This window comes from Trachinotus anak, unplaced genomic scaffold, assembly GCF_046630095.1.
Source record: "Trachinotus anak isolate AG129_WGS33_773 ecotype Australia unplaced genomic scaffold, CSIRO_AGI_Tana_v1 ptg000024l, whole genome shotgun sequence".
Lineage (NCBI taxonomy): Eukaryota > Metazoa > Chordata > Actinopteri > Carangiformes > Carangidae > Trachinotus > Trachinotus anak.
In genome coordinates, this window is record NW_027273875.1 from 3,805,802 (window position 1) to 3,822,061 (window position 16,260).

The window sequence follows — 16,260 nt, forward strand, 5'->3', positions numbered from 1 at the left end:
CACATCCAGTTCAAAGATTAAATACCTAAATTACATTGGCACAGTTTCGTGATGTTATGATGCTTCAGGGGCATTTTAGTGGTTTTGTGAGCAGTTTCATGACCTGCTATGTAAATAGTCTCTTGACCAGGCATGTATTGGGGACGGGTGTTTGTTAACTGCAATATTATGTGCTTTACAGCTGCAACAACAAGCATTTATGATGTGGCAGTATTTATATTCTATTCTCAGGGTGTGACTTCAGTTAGCTGAAGTTGACAGATTATAATCATACAGTGTGCAGCAGAGCAGATTTTTAGTTTCACTAGTCTTTAGTCAGTACAGAAGCATTAAGACATTTGTGGTTTCCAGTGGCCTAGTTGCATGTTTGCACGTTTTTCAGCGCATTTGTGTCCTCATTTATGTGTTTTAATATAGATGAAATTGTGCGATGTGACCTTTCCAGCTCAACAACAACAGAAGTGAAAACAGATACAGAAAAAAACATCTCAAACGGATTTAAGGCTGGCCGCTGTTGCTTTGCTGCTCCATGGTACAGTAGGTGTCATGACCTCCTTGGTTAACACCCTCTATACAGAACTGTTGCAGCATTTTTACAACTTAGTGAGCTCTTACCAAACTTGCTGCAAACTACCCGCCTTCTTTGAAATTTGGTTTGGTTCAGTACTTCACTTATGAAGTTGGTCACTGTCACTGTCAGATCGCTGTACTTGCTGTAGATGTTAAAATCACCCTCATTACACAGGACCCCTCAGTCCAATATATTCAAAACATTATTCATTCTGGTTACATGATAACACAGCAGCAAAGGAGTTATTCCTCTGGAAGATGCATGGACTTCCTGTGCAGCTGTATCGCTGTGAAATCTGTGTGTATATTCTGAGTTTTTAATGCTGAGTGTATGTTCTTTATTCTGTGTGAGCCACTTCGAAGACACTGCTTTTGTGACGGACAGTTGAACTTGAGCAGATATACAGACTGCACCTTTTATGTTTGTTAATTGTGTCAAGAGGATTTTAATCTTAGGTGAAAGAGAGATGGGATGCTAAAGGAAGGAAATGTTAACACTGATGAGAGTAGGCTGTTTAAGACCAGCATTTTAATATGATCACCTGCTTAAGTTGCTTTTATGGACACAGCAGAGCAAAGTAGCTGCCAGCATACCCACCCTGGCCAGCCTGAGCTCCTCTCCTTCAGCAGGGAAGCTTGTCCTCAGTCTGTAAATCCAGAGTACAATAAATTGAAACTAATTGGAAGATTACAGTCAGCTGGGTCCACCCTGTTAGCGCCCAAAATCCATCACTTCCCTAACTGAGTTTCACCATAGAGCTGTGAACACAATTTTGCCGAGGTTCCCTGATCCTATAATTTTTGTCCCAGCCAGCCTCTCAAACCATTATGGAATAAAGTTTCCCTGCTGAGCACCCTGTAGCATCTGCAAACAAATTCCTCAGACCAACACTTACCCCTGGCTGGCTGGGCAATAAAACATAGCCAATTAGGTTTTACTCCTTGCTGTGTGAAGCCTTTCTCCTGCTGTTGAGTGTGATTCTAGTCTGAATAACTTCCTTCCTGACTTCCCCTCCTGAGAAGAGGTGGAATGGAGAGGAACCTGTCCTCACTACCTGCCATACAGCGTGATACTGTCTCCAGAGGTAGCACTAGGACACCTGTTCATTAGAGGTGTACTGAGTGTTACCTCTGTTGAAATCTCACCATCCTCTGTTCTTCATTTCTGTACACTGCAAGAGACTGTTTGTCCTGCATCTCTCAAGATTCTGCCTAACAGGATTTGAATCATGAAGACTCCAAATAAATCAGAACATGTATGAAAACCATAGACTTTATATAAAAATATAAAAATCTAAAACTCTGAGTCTGAAAAGTGAAGCCAATGCAAAAGTGCCTTAAACTTGCATTCTATCTAATGACCGTCAGGGGGCAACTCCACTGGTCGCAAAAAGGAGTCCGATTTTATTGAAGTCTACAGGAAAGTTATCCTACTTCTTACGTGATTTATTACCTCAGTAAAGTTTTTCTAAAGAGTTTATGGTCTCAATCGCTAGTTTCAAGTCTTCTTCAAAACATCATGATCTTCATTTGTTCATGTTCATGTTATGGTCCAAGAGGAAAATAGACCATAAAGCAGGGTATGCACTAGGGCGTGGCTACCCGTCAACGTGCCTGATAATCAGGATAGAGTACAGAGCAGGTCAGATCCACCCCTCAGAGCTCCTCAGCTCCAAATATGGTTTCTTCTGGTTTCAAAAAACCAAGATGGCGACGGCCAAATTACACCAATGAGGCTGCAAAATGGCAGTTGACAAATCAATTGGATTGTCACAATGGGTCCCCCCTTGATGTAGACCCGCACAGACACTGTCCAGCTGACAGCAGCAGCCTGGACTGAGCTATGACCAAGACGCTAACTTTTTCTGTCCCACATCATGAACCAAGACATCCAAGTTAGGCAAAACATTAGAGTCATGTTCAGGAGTATGGTGGGTGGGTGGTGTATTTCTCCAATTTGTAGATGAGGAGTAATGAATGAATGCTTTTATTGATGTTGTACTGTAGTACAGTGAAATTAGGAGGAGAGCTACGAGCAGCTGCATTCATGTGCGCTGCCATCTTGCATTGCAAATGCATTACACACAATGAAGAAAAGATATCGGTACTGATGTGTTTGTATAAAAATGTTAAAGCATCAACCAACAAACCACAAGCACCTGAACAATTAATATAGTGAAGATAACACCCACCCACCTTCCTCCACTGCCACCCACAGTCGAAGCATCGGTTATATGCGGCCAACTCAACAATGAAAATCCTGACTTGGGGACAGACCTATTCTAATTTCTTTATGGCAAATTCAGATAAACATTATTTAGTACAACACATAGTAATTGTGAGCAAAATGCTGCTGGCCACCAATAGAAGACTGTATTCATGTTACTGGGGATTCCTTAAGGAACTGTGGCACGAAGGATTAGACGTTTCCAAAAGCTCAGACCAGTCTCTTCTTTAATCCTTTCAGGGCTTATGCATGCTGCATACAAGGCGGCCGATCCATGCTGTCTGGATACATTGTCAAGTGAGATTTTGGAGACAATTTAATCCCCCCCCAAATCCTGTTTTGTTTGCTGACATGAAACAGTTTGTCCAATAAAACCTCAAGTAATAAGGTTTTCATAACCAGGATTTGATCTTTAAATATTTGCTATTAGACATGGTGTGGTGTGTACACCGCTCTCCTCTCATTTTAATTAAAGTGTGTGTGTGTGTGTGTGTGTGTGTGTGTGTGTGTGTGTGTGTGTGTGTGTGTGTGTGTGTGTGTGTGCGCGTGCGTGCGCGCGTGTGTGTGTGCTGTCTGCCTGTTTGTTGCTCTCTATTTTCTTCCCTCCATTTCTCTCCTTTCCCCTTTATCTTTACATGGACAGTGCATGAGGAATCTGTAGAAAGGGAGGAGGGATGGAGATAAAAGACAGGAGAAAGACAGAGGAGCTGTTGGAGGGGAAAGGAGGACAGAGGAGGTGGGGAGGCGGTTCAAAAAGTAAAGAAAAAGAGAGGATGGAAAGGGGGAGTATAGGAGTGCCTGCAAAGAGGGAGGAGGAGGAGGAGGAGACAGGAGAGCAAAGAGAGGGTGGATGTAGATTTGAGAATGACAAGAAAAGAAAAAGGAAGCAGGAAGGGAAAAGAGTGGTGCACATGGAAAAAGAAAAGAGGAGTACGTGATTGTAGAGGAATGAAAGGAGAGAGAGGAGCAGAGTGTTGTCACAAGGTTTATTTAGAGTTTATTGCTTTGGCAGAGATCCTGACTCCCTCCCCATACTCCTCCAGCAGGTACATCAGTGTGTGTTACAGTGTGCATGTACCCCTGGACAAAAACATGTAATCTTATACGTGTATAAATATGAACATGCACAGAAAGGAAAAAAAAAAAACGTGAAAAGTGAGAGAGAGTATTCATACATGCATAGAGAAGGAAAGTCATATGAAAAACACACACAGAGTAAGACCCACAAGTCTATTTAGATACATGTGAGAAAAACACACACAAACACACACACACAGCCAAAAGCTGTACATCTGAGCTCTGATTGGATGAGTGATGTTGCCATAGATCCCAGGTGGGAGTGGCTACAATGTCAGAGACTTGACTAGCAGGAGCTAATAAATCATGTAGTTTGTGTATGTGTGTGTGGAAGGGGTTTGGAAGTGATTGACTTTGGAGTGTGTGTTTGATTGTAGCTTGTGTGTGTGTGTGTGTGTGTGTGTGTGTGTGCGTGCGTGCGTGTGTGTGTGTCTGTGTGTCTGGCGGCTGTGTATGCTGTACATCAGGGAGGATTTCACAAAGCTTCAGTCTGCAGAATCCAGCTGCAGCAGCCTCTGCTGTCTGCTTGTCTGACCCACTTTCTCCTCTTTCCTTCCTTCTCCTCTTCCTTTGTTAGCTCCTTCTGTCCTTTCTTCTTTCCTATCAATCCTATGGTCCTTCCTTCCCTCATCCTTTCATCCTTCAGCCCTCCCTTCTGTCCTTGCTTTCCCTCCTCCTTTTATTTTTTAAATGCCCTTAATCCTTTCTTCTCTCATCCCTCTGTATGTCTTGTAATTTGGTTAACTGTTTCTCTTTTCCGACTGGCTGAGGATCTCAATGAACAAGCCACAGCATGTCATTCTCTTCTTTTTTCTGTTCTTGGTTTATTCTTGTTTCACTGTCTGCCTGTCTCTCTAAATGTCTACCTGGTTTCCAGTTGATCTGTCTCTGCCTACAGTATGTAGACTCTCTCATATACTATTCATGAGTTATCTATCTTCTGCTTTTAAACTTTTATCAACTCAGGATCCAAATTCATTCTCACCTTTAGCTGCAGGTCCAGTAAAAGCTACTCCTGCTGGCGCTGGTGCTGGGGGAAATCATAAGATCATAAGTAATAGACCCACAACCTATTTTAGGTCTCAGCTTAGAGTTGAAGTCGAAGCATCACAATGACATTATCCAGGCTGGTGGTAAGCTACAAGTCACTGTGGCTTAAATCTGTTGCTTTCAGTGACATTTCCCAGGTGTACAGCTGTTTTTATGCTGGGGAATAGGTGAAGCCGTCCAAATCCTGTTCCAACACTGACATGCTCTCTCTGTATAGACATGCTGTATACTAAACACTGTGGAAACCTGTCCTCTGAAACTGGAACCCTTACTTTCAGCTTGAAAACTGAAAAAGGCACAAAAGACTCAACAATGACCTTCACTGTGCCATGTAATTTGTTGTCTATAAGGAAATGTAATTCTACATTCTCTTCTCAAGTATTGGAAAACAGCTGCTATAGTTATAGTGAACACATTTAATAATTAAAAAACAGCAGAACAGCCAGGACTGAAATAAACACAAGAGTAACTGGGTAATGACTGCATTTCCTTCCAGACAATGTAGTGCAATAGAAATTTAATAAGGCCCTTACATTCAGGCTTATTGAATCCAGATATTACTTATATTATCTTGTGGGTATCCACTGGCCTTACATGCTTACAATCCATTTTGGGTCGTGACCAGTAGTTAAAGAACCAAGATAATGCACACTGGCCAACGTTCCCCACTGTGAATAGTGTTATTGCACTGGCAGCTTCAGTGGGTGAAATCAAGTCACCGACTGTTTTAGGGTCCTCTGAAGGGCACTACAGAGGGAAGGTAACAAATTCACATTGAGCTACTTTATCCTCCAGGTGGCTGATAACATCTTAAGGTCTTTACGATTCACAACACAGATATGTGTGTTCCTGCTGCCAAGATCTGCTTTTATGGCAGCTACTATTTCAGCCCACAGTGTTTTATACAGTCTGTTTATGTTGCACGGACTTAAAGAGACTTTGGCAAGGCAAAGCAAGTCAAGCCGAGTTTATCTGGATAGCACCTTTCAAACATGAAGATGTTTCAAAGAGCTTTACATATGGCATGAGACAAGACACTGAAAAAAATTGAATTACAGTAAAATGGCAGTACATCAGAGTAATCATGTGCCTCATGGTTGATAAAAAGCAAAAGGAAAGCAGCTGACAGAAGTCTAGACTCTACAGTTGGAGGAGACATAGCCTCGTATTATTCCGCTGTATGTGCTGCATTAAGCTAAAGGGTGGTCCACCATGTTTTGTTTTCTCCAATCCAGTCCCAGAGGACCTGAGAGGTCTGGAGGGTCCGTAACACAGTAGCAGATCCGAGATGTATTTTGGCCCTCAACCATTTTGTGCTTCAAAAACAAGTAATAGTATTTTAAACTCAATCATTTGATACACAAGTAGCCAAAGCAGCAATTTGAGAGCTGAGGTATTGTGTTCTGGTTCGGTGCTGTGATGTGAATCAGCTGCAGCTCTCTCATAGCTGTTTAATATCATCTTAATCCAGGCCACTAAAACAAAAGCATTTTCAAGGTCTTGGTAGATATCAACCCTCTAGTGGCCACTATATCATAAGAGAATAGTTAAGCATTTTGGCGAAATACACTTGAAGAAATAATCTACCACATAAGTCCATATGAAACCACGACCTGTTGTTACGCTCAGATTTTTGTGCAGAATAAACAAACAAGATATAATGTGTTAATTAATGAGCTTCAGAGGTGCTGGAAGGTGGATTTTATGACTGTCTGACAGAGCCAGGCTAGATGTTTCCCCTGTTGCCAGTCTTTATGGATCCCGGCTGCTGGCTGGAGCTTCATATTTAGCCTATAGACATGAGACGGGTTCTCGTCCAACTCTTGAAAAAAAAGCAAATAAGCAGATTTTCCAGAATGCGGAACGATGCCTTCATGGTGGCCTTGTTGTGGATGTTAAAACTTAGGCCTGAGGCCATAACTTTACTGAGGTTTTGATTTATTTTATTGTTTTTTTTTGCAAAAGCTATTCCAGGATGTGATTTCACTTTTCTTCCTCGGCACCAAAATGGTCATCTCAGGCTCTTCTCTTTGTTTGAATGGAGAAACAGGATGAATGATTCTTCTTTTAAATTTACTGATATTGTAATATAATTACAAGTAGTAGTGTTCCCTTTAGCTTTGATTTTGTAAAGCTAATGGAGAACTTTACTTTTGAAAATATCACCACATATTTTAATAATCAGCAGTGTAAGTTTGACTCTAGAAACTAGCCACTGTCAAACAGATGAGTCAGTTTCTTGTTGGTGTTTAATTGGCTCACTTTGTATCATATTAACAATAAACTGCTGAAGCAGATTGTCAGTAGTCAATAGTCCCAAAGTCTGTGTGGCATCAGTACAAGACTGACCTGTTTGTTTGTCCACCCATCACTCATTATTTGAATACCGTGTCTTTTAACATCCCTTATGGTTGAGATATTTGACAACCATGAGCTAAACTTTATTTTTTGGCTTTGAGGCAGCAGCAGTAGATTCACCAAATTTATGTCCCTCAGACAGGTTTTTATTGTCACTCATAAATTTGTAATGTTGTGACAGATGAGGTTTCTAGGTGTGGGAGTTGTCTAACTGTCCCTGTAGCATCATGAAAAAAATTTATGATGTGTTGCATGTCACTGGGGTGTTATATTTTTGAGTGTAGACTGTGAAGGAGAACCTTTTATAAGGTGTAGTACACACTTCTCTTCAGTTAATTACTAGTATCATGGTTTTGTGTGACATCATGCAATGTCTTGTGGACACATGTTTACCAACCAGTCAAAATCAAATATAATTCAAAATGCCTAGGGTTGATTTGGTGTAATGAAAAGGTTTCATGCTGTATTGGACTCTGGATCACAGGAAGCATTTATTTGGTGATTTGCAGGTCAAAAGACATCAATATATCAAGGGCCTGCTTTTGTCTAATCTAATTTACTTCAACTGTTGTTTCAAAGCCTTTAAATGACTATCTATCTGTATGAAGCAGGTCCTAACTACATGTTGGAATCTCAACCTTTAAACCTGAAATATCAGGACTCCAAATGAATGCCAGTGATGCCCAGTGTCCAGTGTTCACTCCCCTTGTAGCTCTATTTGTGGTATCCACCAACACCTGAGGGAAATAGGTGGCTCTTAAGCTGCTAATGCTCCATATCTGTGGGTTCATCACTATACAAGCAGCTCCATTCACATTCACATCATCCATTGTTTATAAAAAATTATTGTTTAAGGCGTCTTTAACCTTTAGCTTTAACCTTTCAACACAGGTTTGAATCTTTTACGTCTAGATGTCTTTTGTTCGGCAAGTTTTCAAGATCTGTTGACTTTCTTATCATCGTAGTATGAACAGTGACATTACTTTGGTACATTACCTTATGGTTGTGTCCATAATTATTGATGCAGATGTGAACAGCTACATAGTCAGGTGTAAATCACCCCAATAATCCCAGCTATGTAACTAATAAACATACGTGAGCAACACAGTAACAAATCAATTGACTGTTTGGACTTGTACCTACGGCCTTTTATAATAAGCTCTCTGCATTTAAGTGCACACTCCAGTTTAATTATTCCAGTTGGGATTGTCTTGTTAGTAATTAACCCAGGCTCTCCATATTGGGTTTTGGGTGATACTGGGGCAATTAAAGATCAATAATCCTGATCTTTAGCGGGCTGCCTCCTCACAGTTTTGTCTGTGTATTTCAGGGCCAATGAACAGTCAATGGTGCTCATTAGTAAGCAGCACAGGTCTGTAGTCAATATGCTGGGAACTGAGAGGGTCAGGTCAATATAGATCTGAGCTGGAAGTTAGTTGGAGAAGAAAAGAAAGGAAAGGCTGTCATCTCCTTTATTTCTGAGCTTTTTTTTAACTCTTTTCTTCTCTGACTGAGTCGTATAACTCACTGGTGAAATGAACAGGCTGTGTTGTCATCCTTGTACCAATTTTTTTTCAATTTTTTTGTCTTATCATCTTTACTGTGTCTCTTCTTAGCACCCAACCTCTGTTAGTATGTCTTCACAGTAATTTACCACATGTCGCATATCACTTACATCAATACCATGAAATCCATTTTCCGAAACAGTCACAGACACTTTGACAAACATACACACACACACTTTCTTTTATTTGTCTCTGTTTCCCAGAAAAACACATACATGACACAGACACATGTTCCTGATTTCTCCAGACACACACACACACACATTCCCTCTATGGTCCCACTGGGTTTTTATCTCTATCTCAGAGATCAGTTTGGGAATTAGTTCTGACGCAGCTCCTGCCTTTCCGCCTGGGGAAGCACAAACACAGACACGCACACACTCTTTCTCAGACCAACACACAAACACTGTAGTTGACTGACCTGCTACAATTGTACCTACACAATTCACCTACACACTTGAAATAGACACTCATTAATTATATTTTCCATCCACCTGTTGTTATGCATATTTAGAAACTGTGATTAAATAACCTCAGTTATAATATCAAAAGCTAAAAAGAAAAGTTTTAATTGTTGGCTGAGGTGGAAGAGAAGACATTTTAAAAGCAGAACATGCAAAGACTTTTTGCTGTTTTGTTTTGTGTAAAAACAGCATTGACATATGGTTAGGATATGGAAAACACCATATTGTATGAGTGGACAGGGGAAATAAATAGATATATCAAAGAAACATAAATGTCATATTAGGTGGCAAGCAGCAGTAAAAACCCCTTCACATATCAGATTTATGGTATCAGGATCAGTATTATGAGCCACTGGTACTTCGTAACAGATACAGTATCGGTGTCACACAGCAATTATATTTCTATATGCTGTTGTTGATGTTAATGTAAAATTGATTTAATTTTTTTCTTAATTCAAGCTTCTCTTGTATTTTATATTCAGCTTTCATTCTTTTACTAAAGGAGGTTTGACACATCACAGCAGGAAAACCACAGGTTTAAATTATAAAGTGAATGATGGCTGAATTCTGCTTCAATTTCAGGGTCCTCATGCTGTTCACACAGGCTCACTGTCAAGGTTTACTGGGATACTTGAATAAAACTAATAAAATGTTATTAGTAGCACCTGTGCTTTTCCTCTCATGACAAGTAGGGATGTCTGGTGTGAAAAAGAGCAGCTAGAATTTAGAAAAATAGTCAAATATGCCTTTAAATGTATCCAGTATCAGTCGGGCTTCAGGAGATCATTTCTGTTGCTGACCTTTGGAAAACATGCTTAAAATTTGTGCAATATTTAGAAGGAAAAGTACCCAGTTTCTACCTCTCTGTATCACTGTGACTTACAGTACACACACACACACACACACACACACACACACACCAGCGGTCAGCAGAGCCCTGGCTGTCATCAACCACTAATTACATCAACAGGTGTCTGGCAGGAGGGCACCATGCCCTTTGCATGCATGCGTGCGTGTGTGTGTGTGTGTGTGTGTGGGGGAGAGAGAGAGAGAGAGAAACAGACTGTAAGTGATCGTGAACTCACATGTGCACATATGGCCTGTGTATGATCATTTATGTGTCTGTGTGCATTAATTGTCAGGACAGGAGAGACATGATGAGAGCAGAGAGAGGTGGTGATAATACACACTGACAGAGAGAGAGAGAGAGGGAGGCTGAGAGACCCTCACTGTGTGAAGGTTAGCGAGATAGCGAGAGATATAGACAGTGCCGTATGAGAGGCGCTGGCTTTGCTCAGGGCAGTTAATGCACTTGTAATGCTGATTATCTCCAGCATGTCGAGTCATGGATAGATGCGAAAGAAAGGAGCTGGGTTCAGTTGTTGAGGGATTAAGGGAGCGGGGAGGATGGATGAACCGGTACCAGAACCAGCAGATAGATGGATCAAGGGAGAAAAGGAGGAACGCATCTTTTTTGCTGCTTCTTGGTTTCTTTTATTCTCTATGAAACTCAATCGATTCATTTTATCAGTTATTATTAGCTCGGTCGAGGAGGTTACGTTTTCACTTGTGTCTGTTTATTTGTCAGTAGGATTACACCGAATTGCATTGAACTTGTTGGAGGGATGTGGCAAGAGCCGGGGAAGAACCCACTGAATTTTGGGGCAGATCTGAATTTGACTTTGGTGAATGTTGTTTGACATTGGCCTTAGTGCAGGTCTGTACCCTTCCAGTTGTATATTAAATGTTGCACATTACATTCAAGGATTCATTTTGATAATTTTACTTTATTACTTCCAACTCCAACCTGTGCTTTAAATAAACTCATCTGGTGCACCTGCCAAAAAGTTTACCTGCCAAGGTTAATTCATATCGCACAGATCAATCAATATCCAATATCCACCAATATGCCATACTGACTTTGTCATAAGCAGGTGGTACTACAGATGGAACTAACAAACTTCTTACATGACTGGTCACAAATGAAAGACATTTGAAATGTAAAAGAGGAGATATGTTTTAAATTTAAATGGTTTCTTTGAGCGTGTGATTGTTCTTCTCTGATACCAGCATTGCTGTTTTCCTGATATCATTGAGGAAATTGTCAGCATGGTCATTTCCTGACATGCTCAGTGCATCAGCAAGTTAGTGTTTCACCTCAGGCTAGTGAAGATATCCAAAGACAAATGGTCATTCCTGATTTCCAGACTTGTAAAAACATTGATAAAGAGACATGCTGTGGGGACAGTTTGTAAAAGTATCATAGGGAAAACAATGAAATCTCATCCGCTCCTCCATCTTGATGCAAAGCTGTTGTTTTGCTTTGGTTTCACTGGTTCTCCATCAGAGAGATACCGTATGTAATTGAGGCTTTCAAATGTTTTTGTCGAAATGTTAGTGCGGCTTGGTGATCTTTGCCGACCTATCCATCAGAATAGCCTTTACCTTTAGCGCCTTTGGTGCCAAGTAATGTCAAACGAATGTAACCCAGCACACAGTCTCAGATTTGTGTCTGCTGGTTAATGTGTCTAAATGGGACAGATAAAAATGGAGCAGTGCTGTGTTTGCTGATTCAGAGACGATAGCTGCTCTGGATGAATGAATAGACTCAGACAGAGATGGGGAAAAGAAAGACAGACTGAGTTAAAGAGGAATAAGAAGCTGGACTGAAGTACAGATGTGTGGACGAGATTAGAGGTTTGAGTACAGGCGGGAGGATGGAGGATTAAACTGTGGAGGAAAGAATGACAAAGGAGAGAGTGGGTAAAGGGCAGGAGGCTGTGACAGACAGAGGAGACAGAGTGAGAAAAGGTCAGAGGCTGTTTGTGCCAAACCAAACACAAATTCACTTCAGGTCATTCCATCTCAGCTCAGCTTCCCCTGAAACCTTTTGCATAATTCTCCGTAAAAAATTTGATTAGCATGAATGTTACATTTGAAAATGTAGAGCAGTTTTGAAAAAAGAAACAACAAAGATAAACGATACAGTTGAATATGTCTATAATAATGACCTTTCACAAAATTTGTTTGCAGCAAAGCAAACAAAGTAAAAATACTTGATGTAATTTTTAACACCAAGAAACTGGGGTGGAAAATGCAGCACCCAGAAGTTACATAAAGTCATTAAAAGTCAAGTCAAACATTCTTATTGACCAGAGGTGTGTAATTAATTTATACATTTTCTCGTACATTTGTTGAAATATAAAAGTAAAATTCCACTAGCGAGCAGACTTCATGACATTTAAATATTCATGGTTCATCTCCATGTTACATTGGTTTGGTTCATTTTCAGTCAGCTGAAATGAGAAAAGGAGAAAAGGCTGCATTGCTGCTCAGCTACTTGAGACAGTTGGCTCTCATATCCAGAGTTTGGAGGGCAGAGAGAGAGATAGTTGATGAAATGTGTAGGTAAAGGGTGGGTCAGAGAAAAAAAGAGAAAATAAATAAAAATAGGTTCAACTAAGCTGTTATTTTACTTGTAATTCCACTCCTTTCTCATCGCTCTCCTCCCTCCTTACCTCCCATCCTGCTCTCCAGTCCCCTGTCATGTGTCCAGGCAGAGGTAGTTGTTTTTCAAAACTGTACACACACACACACACACACACACACACACACACACACACACACACAGAGTGTCCTAATCAAAGCCAGGCTCTGCACATTGTGTCCCAGTTGAGCAGCTATTTTTATCTGCAGCCCTCTAACAGGGATGGAATGGGTCAGATAGGCCGGGCTGACGAATCCATCAAGACCAACAGATAAACAGTCAGCATTCAGGACCCCAACTACAGACACACACATACCCCCCCCCCCCCCCCAAGAAAAAAAAAACACACACCTATACACACATACTGTTTAAGTAAACAGATAAACCATATCTGTTTCTTTCTCATGAATACAGACTCATACAGACATTGCTCTCTTCCTGTCTCTTTATCTCACACTTGCTGACACACACACACACACACATGCACACTTTGGATTACAGGTTGTTCCAGCCTATGATGTGGTTTCATGTTGTGTTCCCATCTGTGTAATGTTTTCCTGGTATATGTGCTTATGTTTCTTTGTTTGTTCTGCCTCTTAAATACCTGAATATTTGTCCTTCTACATACACACATACGCAAACACACACGCACAGGCACACAAACAGTCTGTCCTGTCACATTAGCACCATGGCGTGCACACACACAAACACACACACACACGGTTCGAGACACATGATTACTGATTTACCGTCGTGAGAGAAATCCAGCTGGCAAAGATCCAGTTCCTGGCTTGTTAGTTTGGGATTCAAGTGCTCTGGCTTGGACCCAATTAGTTTCTCTCCCTACCTCACTCTCTCTCTCCAGTTACTTTGTTGTCATGGCTATGTGTTGTATATGATGTGCAGTATATCCACACACTGGAAATCTTCACAACACACAATTTACAGTATATGCAGTATAGACTGCACCATGAAACCAAACTGAGAGGAAGTTGCTGAAGTTATATCAGCTCAGGTTATACTCCCTAATGATGAAACATCAGTGAGCATCAGATCAGCATCCAACAATTTCTGTAACTTTCTGACTTCTTCTGGCGCTTTTACTACAACACTATGAATCCCTTCCAATAAAAATTGTCTGAAAATATGTCCCAGGATCCCCATATCCAAACAATTATCACACCTTGGCCCTCTGTGTGACAGCCAGCTTTTCGGCCCACCTCCTCGTGTGGCCATTTTGGAATAGCTAGAAATACTTTTGCCCTCCTGTGTGGCCTTACCTATAAGTTACTGCACAAACTTGTTATGATATGAGAAAGAGCATCCCTTCTACCTCTTGTATTATTTTTCTTTGCAAATAGTGTATATAATAATTCCTCATTCTGCATTGAAATGAATGGGGAGTGAATTTTGGACTCTCTCTCTCTCTCTCTCTGTCTCTCCCTCTCTCTCTCTGTCTCTTGCTCCCTCTTTCACTTACTCCACCATGGAAGGATTTTTCTGCCATACTCTAAGCCAACATGGGCATCTACTCTCCATAATTGTTTTATCTGTAGATAAAATAATTTTGTTAACATTTAACACCAACTGCAGCTGCCAGGGGATTGCACTCCAGCTCTGTGTTTCTTTACCTTTGAATCTTGTTTACCCGGTCCTCTGCACTGTCTCTCTTCCTAACTGTCTCTCTCGATTTATCTAATTCTGTTTTTCTGTTGCAGTCTAATATTCAGCCTCTTTACTTGCTTCCCTCTCTTTTTGTCTTCTTTCATATGTCGCCAATTAAAAACAGAAACGCACACACAAAGACAAGCCACAGCATGTCTTTGAACATCCATATGTGCTTGACATAAACATGCACACCCACATATTCATTCGTCCCATAGCTCTATACTCTCTATCTACACATATATACTGCTTATAGGGCCATATGATGATAATTTGGTAGTATGGAGGGGCAGGAGGGCTGAGCGGAAGACAACTGTGCGATCCAGTTTATTGGCAGGAAACAGGAAGTCACCTCTGGACTCTTACCTCTGATTGTCTCATTACTCGATGCACATAAACCTGATATTGTATTTTGCTGTGTTGACGATTTTAACCGTAAGATTTTCCAAACTTTGCATCTGGCTTTAGTCACTTGGGACGTGATATGAGATGTATTTTTAGTAGGTCTAAATACTGATTCAGTCAGTTGTACTGAGTCAGATATAGCAAACTCTAAAGCATGAAAAACAACCACCTCTGACATATTAGTTTTTATCACCTTTTCCCTGTTGTGTTAGTCCTTGCTTATTTAAACATCCAGTGGATGGAGAATAACATTACCATCCCTCATCTTTCTTGCCACCTGTCAAATCTCCTCCAACTTCTAATAAAAAAAAAATCTTGTGCTTTACCTGTTAAATGTTCTACTTTGTTCAACCGAATTTTCACTAAAATCATGTTATGGTGTGATGGTAACTAAAATCATGCTATATCAGGGTTGATGAGAGCACTGAGACTGAACCGCACAGTAAAGATCCGGTTGTTTTACCCTTACATCTTACAAATATTTGCTTGGTTTCTCATTCAGTGCTGTCGTAGCCCACACAAATCCAAGCATGCCTTTCCTGCTTCAGTGCAATCTCCAACCAGCTGTGGCAGACTCATAGTCCAGTGTTAACCTGTGTTCAACTTGCACTGTGCAGCTGTGCACAATCAAGGAACAGAAACACTGCTATGCTGTTTGCAAATAGGGAGGCCGTAAATCTTGCGTGTTTAGTACCCTTCACCACCAGACTACACACTGTAGTGTTGCTTTTACAGACCGTTTACAGTTTGTGATCACTTTGATCAATATTTATTTATTATCCTTATCAGATCATCACTTCCTGTCTCGAGACCTAGTGCAAGTTAGTTGAACGGACGATTAATATGACCATAGCTTTCATGTGCTGTAAAACCAAAACAATGGACTAAAAGAAGCTAAAAAGCTCCATAAAGCTGCAGAGTGTGTGCTTGCTTGTGTTTAGAGCTGTTGCAAAAATGGCAAAATTGAAATATTGCGCCACAGACTAGGATGGAAAGTAACCACCACAACAGTGCTATATTCACTTTTTTACATGAGGTTTTAATATGATTTGTGAAACATCTCAGGAAATGTATTTTATCGGCCAAAAAACACAACACAAGTCTATCTAACAATTTCAAATGGCTAATGGTTAAGTTATATCACTGTAGAGCCGTGCATTGATTCACAGCTCCTCCTTGCCTATCTCTCTTTCTTTCTTTTTACATTGACAGTGTTCCCGTCTGTCATAGTTGGACTGGCTGAAAAACAACAAGGCACACCCTGCATGTTTCTTTGCGTATACAGCAGGGATCACTTGTGATCGGATCACCTGAGACGCATGTTAACGCCAGGACTGAACAAGTCTCCAGGCGACCGTCAAACACAACAGCACACAAACTAGCTCGAACTCT

At 40.8% G+C, this 16,260-nt stretch overlaps 1 protein-coding gene across 2 annotated transcripts in view; it reads left to right on the forward strand.

The window, feature by feature from the left end:
• The window catches only part of jade2 (jade family PHD finger 2), a 185,294-nt gene that overhangs the window by 129,725 nt on the left and 39,309 nt on the right, over window positions 1–16,260 (forward strand). The window lies entirely within an intron of this gene.